The sequence below is a fragment of the Haliaeetus leucocephalus genome, unplaced genomic scaffold (assembly GCF_000737465.1).
Source record: "Haliaeetus leucocephalus isolate CR32 unplaced genomic scaffold, Haliaeetus_leucocephalus-4.0 Scaffold328, whole genome shotgun sequence".
Taxonomy (NCBI): Eukaryota; Metazoa; Chordata; class Aves; order Accipitriformes; family Accipitridae; genus Haliaeetus; species Haliaeetus leucocephalus.
This window is the reverse complement of record NW_010972764.1, coordinates 6823262-6836102: the sequence shown is the minus strand read 5'-3', so window position 1 is coordinate 6836102 and position 12841 is coordinate 6823262.

Sequence of the window (12841 nt, the reverse complement as noted above, 5' to 3'; positions counted from 1 at the left end):
CTATTCTAGATGGATTCTTATGTGATTGTCACAAAAATCTTCACAAGCTTCTGCTTTAAAAATGTATTTTCTGTTATCATCAAACTTGGTACAAATTACGCATACTTCCCTGAGAGGTAATGTCACAGGGACTTTGGACTGAGACTGATGAAGTGCTATGGTATGGACTCCAGGTATTTTTTTCATGGCTGTATTACACAATAACGGAGTGAAGCTTGTAATCACGTAGCCCTATAATACAGTACTGCCATTGACAGTAATAGGCTACAAGCTTTGCACTAAATTTGTAAGGCCTCAGGACTGAGGTTTGTCAGACTTGCTCTGCCTGAACTCTTCGTGACCTGCCTGCGACTGGATTTTACTTGTTTTAGCTGTGACAGCAATTTCTCTAGTTGACCAGGTGTCTACAGCTAATTTGGTTTGCTTTTGTTTATCTTTGTGTGGTATGACCACATTTTTCTAGAGACAGCAGGAACAAGCAGTTGTTCTATGTATAAGGAGATACTTGCAACTCTAACACAACGATGTAGTGTAGAGAAATACAGGCCAGGTACAACAGCAGCTCTCCACTGAGCAGCGGAGACAAAAGATGTGGCACACAGGTGTACAAGCATGGGATGAGAAGAGATGAGGCACAGGCTTGCAGTAGAAACCCCATAGCTATAAACAACTTGCCAGCAGTCAGTTAAAGAAATGCAGAGCTGCAGCTAGGCAAAACCGGTTGTTCGGGTAACAGAACAAAGAAGTAGAATCTAACATACATGAAGGCCATAGGTCATATATAGTAAATTTGGATCTAACATGGAGCTGCAGAGCAATGAAGTGTAAAAGCATGTTAGCACATGTGAAAATGACCTCAAGTGGATCTCAGGGGTGGAAGAAGATACCAGCAGCATCAACATCATATTTCTCCCAATGAAGGACTCCAGATGCTGATGACTTATGTTGTTAACCTCTCCAACTGTGTGCTTCCACGGAAAGAACGGGAGGGTGAGTATAACCCTCAAAGGGGATAGAAACTAAGAAAGTGTGTGTGCTACCATTTTAATTGTATTATTACTATTACTGATATTTTTCTGTGTAGAAGAATCTTGCCCATAAACAAGATCGTTTAACCTAGCAGGATCCGGGCCAAGCCCAGAACATCTAAGAGAACCCACAACATCTGGGACTTGAGTCCCAGAGCTGCCACCGCATAATGCAATAGAGATTTCTATCATCAGAGTAAGTCTCACAGGGAGACTGTCCAAAACTCTTAAATGAATCTGCCCTCGAGCATTAAAAACTGCCACAAAGCTGTGGTGATCACTACAAAGCTCTCTCATGTTCCAAGCCCATTTCACCTGCCTTCTTCAAACCAGAGAAACATGTTTTACCCCTAAGAATAGAAGCAGATCATCTAAAACCTACCAAAGGAAAGCACTGCCTTTATTTATAATTCTTTCTTTGAGAAGAAGATGAGAGAAGGAATAAGCTGCATGGTAACGATGTCAGACACAGAGTGCTGCAAGGGATATTCTGCCATCCTGCAGTCACAGGAGTGGTAAAGGAGCAACAGAGCCATGGTGTTTCAGCCACTTCTGTTGGTGGTGAGACAAGCTAAAACAGGATTAGTGCTTAAAAGCTCCAAATCTGAGTTAGAATTGTATTAGCTTTTGGCACCTATGCCAGAAAACTGTAAGCATATTTCCCATTACTTGGCCCTTTGTGTCAGAAACTTAAATCTAGGAGTGCAGGTGACAGGCACCTATTTAGGTACTACAGAATTAGAGATGGACAATTCTTTATGGCTTTAGCCCAGATTTACATGTCTCTCTATATGGCATGAATTCAGCTTGTTTCGTCTTGTTATAATCCCTGATTTTGTATACCTCTCAGATGACATTATTCATGTCTTAAACAGCCAATTAAGTGGTCCATGGGACCGGAGCCCAAGTTTGTAATCAGTCTGGACCCAGTCCTGGACTTCAGAAACCAAGGGCATATGGATGAAAGATTTTCACTTAGAGAGAATCCAAGAAGTGACTTACAGAAAGTTGCTTTGTAACTATAGGGAAGGAACTTGGATAGTTATTAAGGAATATTGGGTATTATTTCACCCAAACAATTATTTTTACTTTTTGTTTATTTTCTGCCTTTATGTAAAACTGGTTATAAAGGGAACTGGTAACTTTGCAATTTGTGAAATACTTGTTTTTATAGTATGCCGTCATTACAAGAGAATGAGGCATATGTGACAATTGCTTTAAAAAAGTAAAATTCCCAGGGAAAGTGAGTGTGGCAGAAAGCAAATAAAGATCCTAAGATGAGCTGCCTAGTAGGACTATCTATCAGCCTGAGTCTTTTCTCACAATAACTCCAAATTTGGGTAACCTAATCCTCTCAGTTTCCTGGCTTTTTGTTAATTTTCATATACATCATAAACTGTTTGATTTGCTGTCATCACTGAGGCCAAGTTAAGCAATAAGCCCCTTATAACCTATGCCACATGTTAAAGTAGGCGCCTTTTCTGTGAGCGCTTAATGGAGGAAAAAAACTCCAATTAGCCAAAGTATACTTAAAAACGTAGAGCACACTTCTGTTCATTTCTTAATAGCAGTTGGCTCTCTGCGCACTGCAGGTGCCATCTCGGCTCGGAGCTGGCTCTCACGTGCTGTCAGGAATATGCTCACGAGCCAAACAAAGTTAGTTGCCAACTTGGCACTCAGAAGACAAGTGTGACTCTCTGTTCTCTGTGTTTCTCACAGTGACAGTTGCACACTGTTGCAATCACAGGGGTCTGGCACAAGAGGAAAACAACATTTTGGCTGCTAGAGGCCAAAATGCTTTGTGCAAACTAACACTGACACCAGTTGTCAAAAGAAAAGAGCTTTCCCTCAGTCCAGGTAGAAGCTCACCATGTATACAAATTGATTTTTTATCAGTCAGTCTTGTCCTAATCCATGAAACCCAGGCCCTTATACAATTCAAATACTATAATTTTCTTTCTGGATTATGCCAGGCATTTCTTGAATTAGTATTAAAAGCTGATATAAAATATTAATAATAATGGTAATAAGAAGAAGAATGAAAAAGGTTATCTAAGGCACCTTTAACTGGCACCTCGATAAGCTAGTAATGACTCCTTAGTGGGACATACACCAGTCATGGGGCAATGCTGAGCACCAGTACAGATGAACTACATAGTGTGTCTGCAAGGATGCGCACGCTTTGCATCCACCCTATGTCGTGTAACTCAGTGAAATTTTGTTATTGTTTTCAACAGGATTAAAACGGGATCCAAACCAGCTGCCACTGATGTTAGCAGCAAATTTTACACATTCTCATGATAGGAAAAGGTTTTTTTTTCTGTTTTGAGGACCAAGGAATGAGACCATTAAAAAAAATCCTCAGACTTGAAGTCCAGCCTAGTACTCTTTACTCTAGTACCAGGTACTTTAGGAACACCCATTTTTATATTCACAACTACAACTCCACTTAAACGTCTAACTCTGGGGGGACACACAGCCTGTGTGCACTTAAATGATGACCTTAATTCACGCTTCAGCTCCTAAGAGTCAGCCTCCCCACTCCAACCCCAGCTCCAAATTTCCTGTGAAGTATGTTAGACTCCAGAATTTAGGCTATCATGGATTAATAACTCTCCCCACAATAGATTTGTGCTATGCCAAAAAGGAATTCAAGATGGATTACAACAGAAGCTGTGTTCAGACCATACCCTGTGATGAGAGGAGGCTTGAAGCTACTTGACTTTGTAGAGAACAATTAATGATTTGATGGACTGAGAGGGTTGGAGAGACATGAGTGATCCCGACTATCTAGTCTTGTGATAGGACATTCACCAGGGAGCTGAGTTGCAGTCTTTGCTCCAATAAATTTTCAGTTATTATACATTAAACAGCCCTTGGCTAATATACTAAATAGTCAGTCCAGCAAGATGTGAACACTTTCTCACAATTACTGTAATCACTAGGCTTCAAAGTCATGATCTTTTTTGCATTTTTTTATCCAGGCCAATGACCTTAAAAAATTTTAAATATGCTGTACCTGGACAATGGCGTGTCAGCAGCTTCTGAAGAGTCAAAGTTTTGGTCTCCTTTCATATTTTCTTTCTGCTAGCCAACAGGACTCTTCCTAATGACAAAAGTCACCTCATATTTGGGAAGGATGTCATGCTCATGTATGACTGGGCCTCAGCAGCACAATGGTGAGTTGCTCTACAGGCTTTCTGGAAGTCCACAACTCTCTGCATAGTAAACACTCAAATAGCTGCCTAGTACAGTCTGCCATAATGGATTTACCTGTCCACAGAGTTTGTCAGATTACTAAGAACTGTCTTGGGCAAGATGAAAGGATTAAAGGAAATGTGTGTTTGTAAAACAGTTACGGTAATGCAGTAACAGTTAGAAACATATTATTAAGATTTAAATTTAAACTTTAAAGCCTTTCAGTTTCCTAATCTAGCATCTTGATATGTTTGTGAGGCTGTACTACTAGCTCTAGAAGTCATACCAAGCTGAAATGTCCTGAATAGTTCTGCATGTTTCCTGCTCTCACAGTGAAAGACTACCTCATAGAGCTACCCTCTGTGATATGCCTCTGCTTAATCCCCAAAAGCAATGACATACCATAACTCATTTGCCCTTCACAAGAGATAGGGAAAAGCAGCCCTGTTATTGGGCAGTGATGCAACACATGGCAGTGCAGGAGATTCTGTTATTTCCTTTTTCCTCTCCTCTACTCCTCAAGAACTCTTAACATTTCATTTTGTATCTTAATTAGACTCATCCTGGCATCTGGCCTGAGGCTGTTTTCCTCCACATACAGGCCATATAAAACATAGCAGCAGAAGTTCGCAAATTAGATGTCATGAGAAATATTGGTTTACAAGCTTCTTGCAAGATTTGTCATGTTTAGCTTCTGGGGAGCTTTACATGAAGACTGAAAAAAAACCCAACCCTGATGTAAGAAAGGGTGTGTGAGCTGTTCCTTGGATTTTTGAGATGTAGCCTCCAGAAGCCCTTTGCTCTTTGATTAATTAATATATATATATAAAAAAAAAAGTAAAGAAATTCAGCACAACCAGCACAGAAACAAATTTACTCTATCCCAAGACACCGCACAATTTCTTTCATGATTACTTCATGTATCAATGCCATAAAAAGTTTATTTTAATTTCTTTTTTTTTTTTATTTTCATGCTAAAGTAAGAAAAACTCAACCCACTCAAGAGTGACTGCACAGGACAGACATCTATCATATCTAAAACCTGATAATTTTTCACACATTCAAGTCTCCAGCTTTGTAGTGATTTGGACAGAATGGTAACTGATTTTGACACCAGCCCACTCATCCAAATTGTAGTCAGTGATCTGAATCAGTGCTCCTCAACCCTGCTCAGATGGGGAGCTCTAATCAGTAAATTGACAAAATCTGGGGCTGATTTCATTCATGACACTTCTCTTTCTTTTCACGTGCACTACCGCTAGAATCTGAGATGTTTAAGTTGAAAGTTATTATTCATATAATGTTGGTATACGTAGGTTACAAATTTGTACTGCAAAATTGCAAATGTAGTTGTATTATTATAATTTTCTCTAACATAAGCAGCATAGAGTGGTTGCTGATCAGTAACATATGCAAAAGTTTTTGAGAGTTCATTGCTTCCTGCAGGCAATGGCCTGTATCAGCAAAGCGTTGTAGGGAATATAGAGGAGGTTGGTTCTCTAGGGATTTAATCTTCTTTAGTGATCAGGAAAAGTTATTTTTATTTCATATCCGAAACTCAAAAGATTTCATTTGTATGCTTCATGCTGTTACATTTATGACCTGATCATGAATCGCAAGACAGATTTTAAGTTGCTTGTATAGCTAGCAGATAAGCTTAAAAAAATTTCACTCAATGTGACTACAAAACTGGTCATGAGGTCCCAGACAGGTCACGAGGATCAGGTGTTCTCTCTCTTCCTTACAGTATGTCAAAAGATAGCAGGTATTTTAAATCTATGTTATATTAGAATACTGAAGTCACATATACTGCAGCTTTCTAAAGGAAACACACCACTGCTGAGTGGGGAATGTAGAAAAAAACTGCAAAACCAAGTTCTCTTGTGTTCTTTCAGGAGTGATGCTTTCTGCCAGTCCTTCTTTACAAGTTCTATATTTGTAGTTATTCCACAGTGCCTCCTGTAAGGCAGGGAAAGCTGGGTTTTTTTCTTACATCTCAGGCTTGGCTTGGGATCAGCCCTGTACAGCAAACAAGCAACACAGCAAAGCAAACAAACCAATATGCTCTACCATTTTGTACAGTATGAAATGGTAAACCCATATCTCTAAAAGTATGGCCTATATATCCTTGTCATTTCTGAAAACATCATCATCCATGACACGAAAAAGCCATTTACATAGCAATTCTACAGGAAAGGATGTAGCTGAAAGTGTCATAATGTCTGAGGCACAGCTACAGTAAACCTTTTATTGTTAATATTGGTTCTGCAGGGCTAAAAGTATTATTGCACTGCAATGGATTCAAAGCTTATGAAATTATTTCAAATGTTTTATATTTAAACAATATCAAGAATTAGGGGTTTAAATATTTTGGCATTTTAGCTTGGAAAGTTAATAGTTCCATTCTTTTCCCACAAGTCATCTGAAATCACCCTTATGTTTTTAAATAGGTGCAGAGATCCATGCAATTCCCAGAGCTGAGGTTTTAAATGCAAAATAAAACAAAAATTCTGTAGAAAAAAATCTGCCCCTTTATCCATAGCTTGTTCTCTTTCTGCTTTAGCATTATTGGCAATTTTGAAATTGTAAATAGTAGCAAAGTGCTTTCATCAGAAGCTTTGGAGGTATTTATCAGTTACTAGTGCTTTCTACAGGCTGACTTGTATCTCAGGGCAAGAAGTACAGCAAAGCAATAAAAGGTGAATTCTTAATGTTATTGCTTTCACTATACAGTTTTGAGTTATTTCATGTATATTATATTTTCTGTGCGTTTACCCTGATTTAAGAAAAAGACAGTCAGGATTTACTGTTCCAGGAACCTTGACCTAATCTTTAACAAGAGATGTCAAACCTGGTTCCCCGCCCCCCACCCCCGGATTTAATTTTTTATGTTTAAAAAGAAATAAATTACTTTTTGTGGTCATTTTTTATATCACTACTTGAGAGGAACTTATGTGTGTAAAGGTTATTGACCTGCTGAAGACACACTAATTTAAATCAGTGCCACAGAGCCTTAGTATAAGCAGTGCTTGTTTGCCTCAAGAATATGAAGCTGGAACTTTGCCAAAACACAGAATTAGGTCTTACTGCTAAGCTTAAGTATAAAACAATGATTGAGCAACTGAAATGGCTTAATAAGACTTGACAAGAATCAAACAAAAGCTAGAGAGGAGCAAGAGCTAGCAGAAGTCATTGGATTTTATGATTATAGATTTAAATTATTTAGAAAGGACATCAGTTTACGAAAATTTTAAACACATTTCCTTTTTGGTTGGCAAGTTTCAAATAACTGTTTTCAAATAGCTTATATTAATCTATACGGAAATTCACCAGTTTGGGGTAAAATTCATTACTACTGATGGGCTTACAAATGTAAAAATTATGTAACAAACTCCAGCGGGTTTGGTGTTTCAAAGATGCACGTAGAAAAAGATATCCTAAAACCTTTATGTTTTATCTGAACTTCCCTTCAAGTCAAAGAAGTAATAAAGGCCTGACATTCTTTAAGAAAGGAAACTGAATTTAACAGGAAGCTGGGTTGTTCAAACCCTCTGAAAGAATCGGGTCCTTACCAATCTTGGTAGATTTTAAGAGTATTCCAGAAGATGTTGTTCCACTCTTTCCTCCTCCTTGACTGTTTGCAGACTTCTGGTTCTGCCAAACTCCCTCTCTCCTGAAATGTCAAGTGGCCATATTGCTTTAATACTAAGATACTAGGATCTCTAGCTATTGTTCTATTGAACTACAAAAACCTGTCCACAAATTAACCTGGACAACAACTTTGAGCTAACGAATTCCTTGCAAGCTGGTCATTTCAAATTCATTTCTCTGCAGGCTTTCTCTGTACTCAACACAGAATTGTTCCGCCTGTATTGATTGTAGAAGAATATATGGGTGGGTAGGTCTTAGCATGTTAAGAGTAAGCAGTACTCATTACTGAGGAAGTATTATCGGCAAAATGATATTGTTTTATTTTCTGGCTCGGTTGACTTAAACGTTATTTAGAATAATAGTCAACAATAAATAATGAACCTTCTTTGTATGCATAGCAGTATACGCATTCTTAAAAAGTGCAGCTATTCTTACAAATGCTCATAAACAGCACATACAAAGGATAAAGCCCCCATATTTAAAAAAAATAAAAAGCCAGACAAACCCTGCAGCAACAAGACCAGCTGTTTGAAATGTGAGCAAACATTCATGAAGAATTTTTACATCAGCATTCAGCTAGCTATCTTAGCTAGCATCTTTAAGAAATCAGATTTAGCCTTATATCTTTGTATTCCAATTTGAGTAATACCAGGAGAAAAAGTAAATCTATCATCGTTGTATTCAAGGACACAGTCTCTTAACACAATTCTCTATCAAACAATCTCTGTCTAGATCTACTGTCCTAAATGTAATTTAATTAGAATTCTGCTGCACTATCACAATCTAAAAGAAGAAAAGGAAAAGAAAGGAGGGTCATATCATCAGGAACATGAACTGATAAAAGGTATTGCTGAGCAGAACACTCCTCTCCCCCAAACATATACATATGCATAGCAAACCAACGCACTTAGTAATGCTGGAAAGAAGAAAGAAGATGATGATAATGACATGGCCTGCAGCTTTTTGTAATGAGAACATCTATCAACTGATCTATATTAGAAATATTTCAGTTACCCAGGCAGTGAGTTATTGATAAATACATTTAAACAGCAGACAGAGCACGGTAAGGAATAGCTGCAGAGCATCTGCTACTCCCCTGTAGTGCACTATGATGATGTCAAAAGCAGAAAAACCTTCACCCTGACCACAGGATGTCTTTTCAAGCCTATTATTATTATAATAAACATCTATGAGTTAATTTACTGAATGAATGCAAGTTACCTTTGTTGACAAGGACTTTTCAGCACAGAACTACATTCCGGCTAAACTTTTCTTGTATGCTTCCTATTTTAGCAAAGTATTAATGCATCATATAAAAAGATAACCAGAGCACTCATGTTTAAAATTAAATGTGTACTTAAGTTAGTATCACAAAAGACTGCCTTGGACATAAGCTATTTAGCTCTTCTTCAGTAACCCCAGTGCTTTCTAAAGCACAGATCTTTTGGCATATATCTACACTGACCGAGCTACTTAGGAACTGCCCAGCTTATAAGAGTACCTTGCACAGCCAGATGGTGCTTATGTCTGGGTTTTCCAATTTTATGGCAAATGTTGATGAAAGCGCCACAGCTGCTGCATGCTCACACAAACTGAGCCATCAATGGGAACTGGCATGTTGCACATCACAGTATCCCTGGAAAGCAGAGCAGTTTTGCAAGTTCTGTGTAGAGGTTTTCAGGTGCCAGACATAGAAACCTGAACAGAAAAAGGAGAAGAAAAAAAAAAGACAGCATTTCTAATAAAAGCAGAGCTTTAGGGGAAGAAACTAAGAGACCTATTGCACAGGTCTAAACCTTCATATCCAAGGCTCTCAAAAGTTGAAGTCTAGTTCTACCTAAGAGCAGAGGTGTTCAAACTGAATTTTGGCAGAGACAGTTGCTAGAAAGCCAGTAAGTGTCTGGAGACAGAACAATACATGCAGGAAATCAGCAGACAACTTCACAGAACATTCAGTCTCTGGATTCAAAGTTCAGATATTGAAGTGACACCTGACTGGCTGCGTGTGCAAATAGAGGGCATAACGTTCAAATTGCTTAGAAGAGCTTTCAGCAAGAGCATTAAATAATTATGAGCCTACATGGAGACACCAAGATAGAAACAGAAAAGTTGAAGCCATTTCACAAATGTTTTGAGAAGTCATGACCTCTCCTGGGTCAGGCAGAGTATTTTGGCTTGCTCATGAAAAATAGTTGAATCTGATATTTTGCTTAGTGCACCTCATACACAAAATGTTCCTCAGGAAGATAAACTGAAATAACGATATCTATTAACGTTCATTGAATTTTGGGTGAAGAACTTCCATAACATTCTTCAACAGCTGACCTAGCTGCCCTATGTAACTACTGTGGAGCTTCACAGACAAAATAAGTGTTTCACCTGTATAACAGTGCTCCAAGATGCCATGCTTTGGAGGTCCATTTCCTCATAATGGACTGCAGAAAAAGGAGAAAGGAAGTTTTTATTTTAAATATTTCCATGACTGACCTTTACAGCACACTACCATTATAGATAGGATAACTACTCAAGTCAATTCAAGGATTTTTGGATTGATTGAAGATTGCCAAGTATATTGACTGATGATTTGCAAATACAAGAGGCATTTTCAAGCTATGTAATCAGTATTTACAGTCTTTCTTATATATAAACATGGTAAACACCTGCACATATTTTTTGTTAGAAGCTTGTTACTGCACTGACTTTACACTTACTGCATAAGCCTGCCACCAGTAATGTTAATTTCCTGGACATGAGATCTCCCTTTTCTGCCAGCATTGGCACAGTTGTTTGAAAATACACTGAAGTTAAATGACTTGATGAACTCCTGGCACCTCAGTTTTATATCTGGAAGCAGCAAAGACAGCAAACACTTCTCAAAGTGATGATTAGTCTACAGCGGACTGTAGAAGCAGCAAACAGCTGGGTCCACATGGTGCACAGTATACTCAGCAACACACTGAAGTTCTGCCAGGCAACCTTCGAGGGGCAAAACAGCCTCCGGCAGTATGGAAGGGAATACCAAAACCTCACTTTGAAGTTGAAGGTTTCCATGTTTAGCACTACAGAAAAAATAAAGCATAAAACATATTCTAGTTTAAAATCTTTGAAGAGAAAGACACCAGTTGACATTTACTTTGATAATTATTGTTTCTTTCTGGCAACGTCTTCAAACCAACAGACACCTCTTTAGAAAGCCAACCATTCCATTAGTCCCCAAAGTTCAGGCCAGTTCACAAAAAATGAAAAATTCTAATGAAAGTTATGCAAAGTTGGGATTTTCCTCTTGACCATTTAACTAGATTTGTAGAGTAATTAAGATAAAATGTAAAGGATTTAACAGTTTGCTCAGAATCCACTTTGTTCTCTTTAAAAGCTTCTTCCCACAGGATGCGAAAATTAATTGACAAGAAACAAGAAAAAAACCCCCAAAAGATCTTGCCAGCTGTGGCCAACGGAACAACATATAAAAAGAAAATAAATATGAAACATTCAGTCAACTCTAATAGAATGATTTTTTTTAGCTTTCCATTTTGCCATTTAAAAATATGCAAGTTTTATTTGCTTTGAGATTTTTTTTTGAGAATGCTTCTTGAGAAATAGAACTTCCATAATCTTCACAGCTCTTCTTCTAACCCTGTATGATTTTAGCATGTTTAAAACTTAAAACTGCTATATATGACAGCCAGCTACAGAAACTACACAATGTACTTACACAGGAATATTATGTATTCATGTTTTACCCAGGTCTTTTAAGATCAATGCTCTCTGCAATCCAACTGTACATAAAAAGGGAGAAGGGGAGGAAATGTGCAATTAATTCAGGTCCCTTCTTCCCAAAGGGATAACATTTCATATGCCAACATAACCACCTTTTATCTATTTTCTTCCAAAAATAGCACAACACTGAAGCTCAGAAAAAACCTACTGAAACCTCCTTTCTGAATTTAGCATTTACTTAGCTTTGCAAGCCTCAGGATTTTTGAACTCATATACCACTAAGCTGTTCCCCTAATGTTCTTCATCTCCTAATTTTCAAAAAGATCTTTCATTCTGCAGACTCACTTATTTTAATACCTTTACCTTCACTGATTGTTTCCTTTCTTTCCTCCCCACTCACAGCTATGGCACAACCTCTTTTTCCCCACACTGACACAAAACTTCTGGCTTTATTCCACGTTTCCTTCTGAACTTTTATTACTCCTGTGCGTCAGCATGAAATGCAGGGTGGAAGTATTATGATCACTTTGCAACCATCTCTGGGTGTCTTGGGGAAAATCTTTCCTGAAATCTTTCCTGAGGTACTAACAAACAAAACTGCAGATAGTAGATTTTGAAGAGTGCGACCCTATCCAGCTTGACTGTTTTCTAAACATATAATCATCACATTGGTTCTTTAACACAGCAGAATCCCCCACATAGAGTATACGCAGATCATTTGCTCCCACACCTATTTTAAGAGGACCCTGTACACGAACAGAAATTGCCTCATAAAGAAGATACTGTAAACACCATCCTTCATTTGTGCGTACTATATAATGGATGTTGGAGGCAACTGAGAATTTAATTCCACCACCTTATATTTTGCTCTTAATAATTTTCTAAATCTTAGAAATGTCCGTCTAGGTTGAGTCAGACCTTCCTAGTTTAGGAAAGACACACATACAGAGTAGAATTTAATTTAGTTCTGTCTGTATTATGTAAATATGTGGACTACAAACAATTCTTCATAGAAAAATTACCATTGACATGTACACACTCCAGTTTTAGAGATGTCAGCTAAATATGAAATTCAAACCCTCCTGCTCTCCTGGCTCCTCTTCCTTGTTCTGCTGGCAGGCATGAAATTTGAACCTGTCATTTCTAACAGTGCTCTAATTTTTCCAGGACTTCATAGGGTTTGTTGATACTTCATGTGTCAGTCTGTTGACTGTATTGTAACAGAATTTAGCTGAATGCTCACTTAG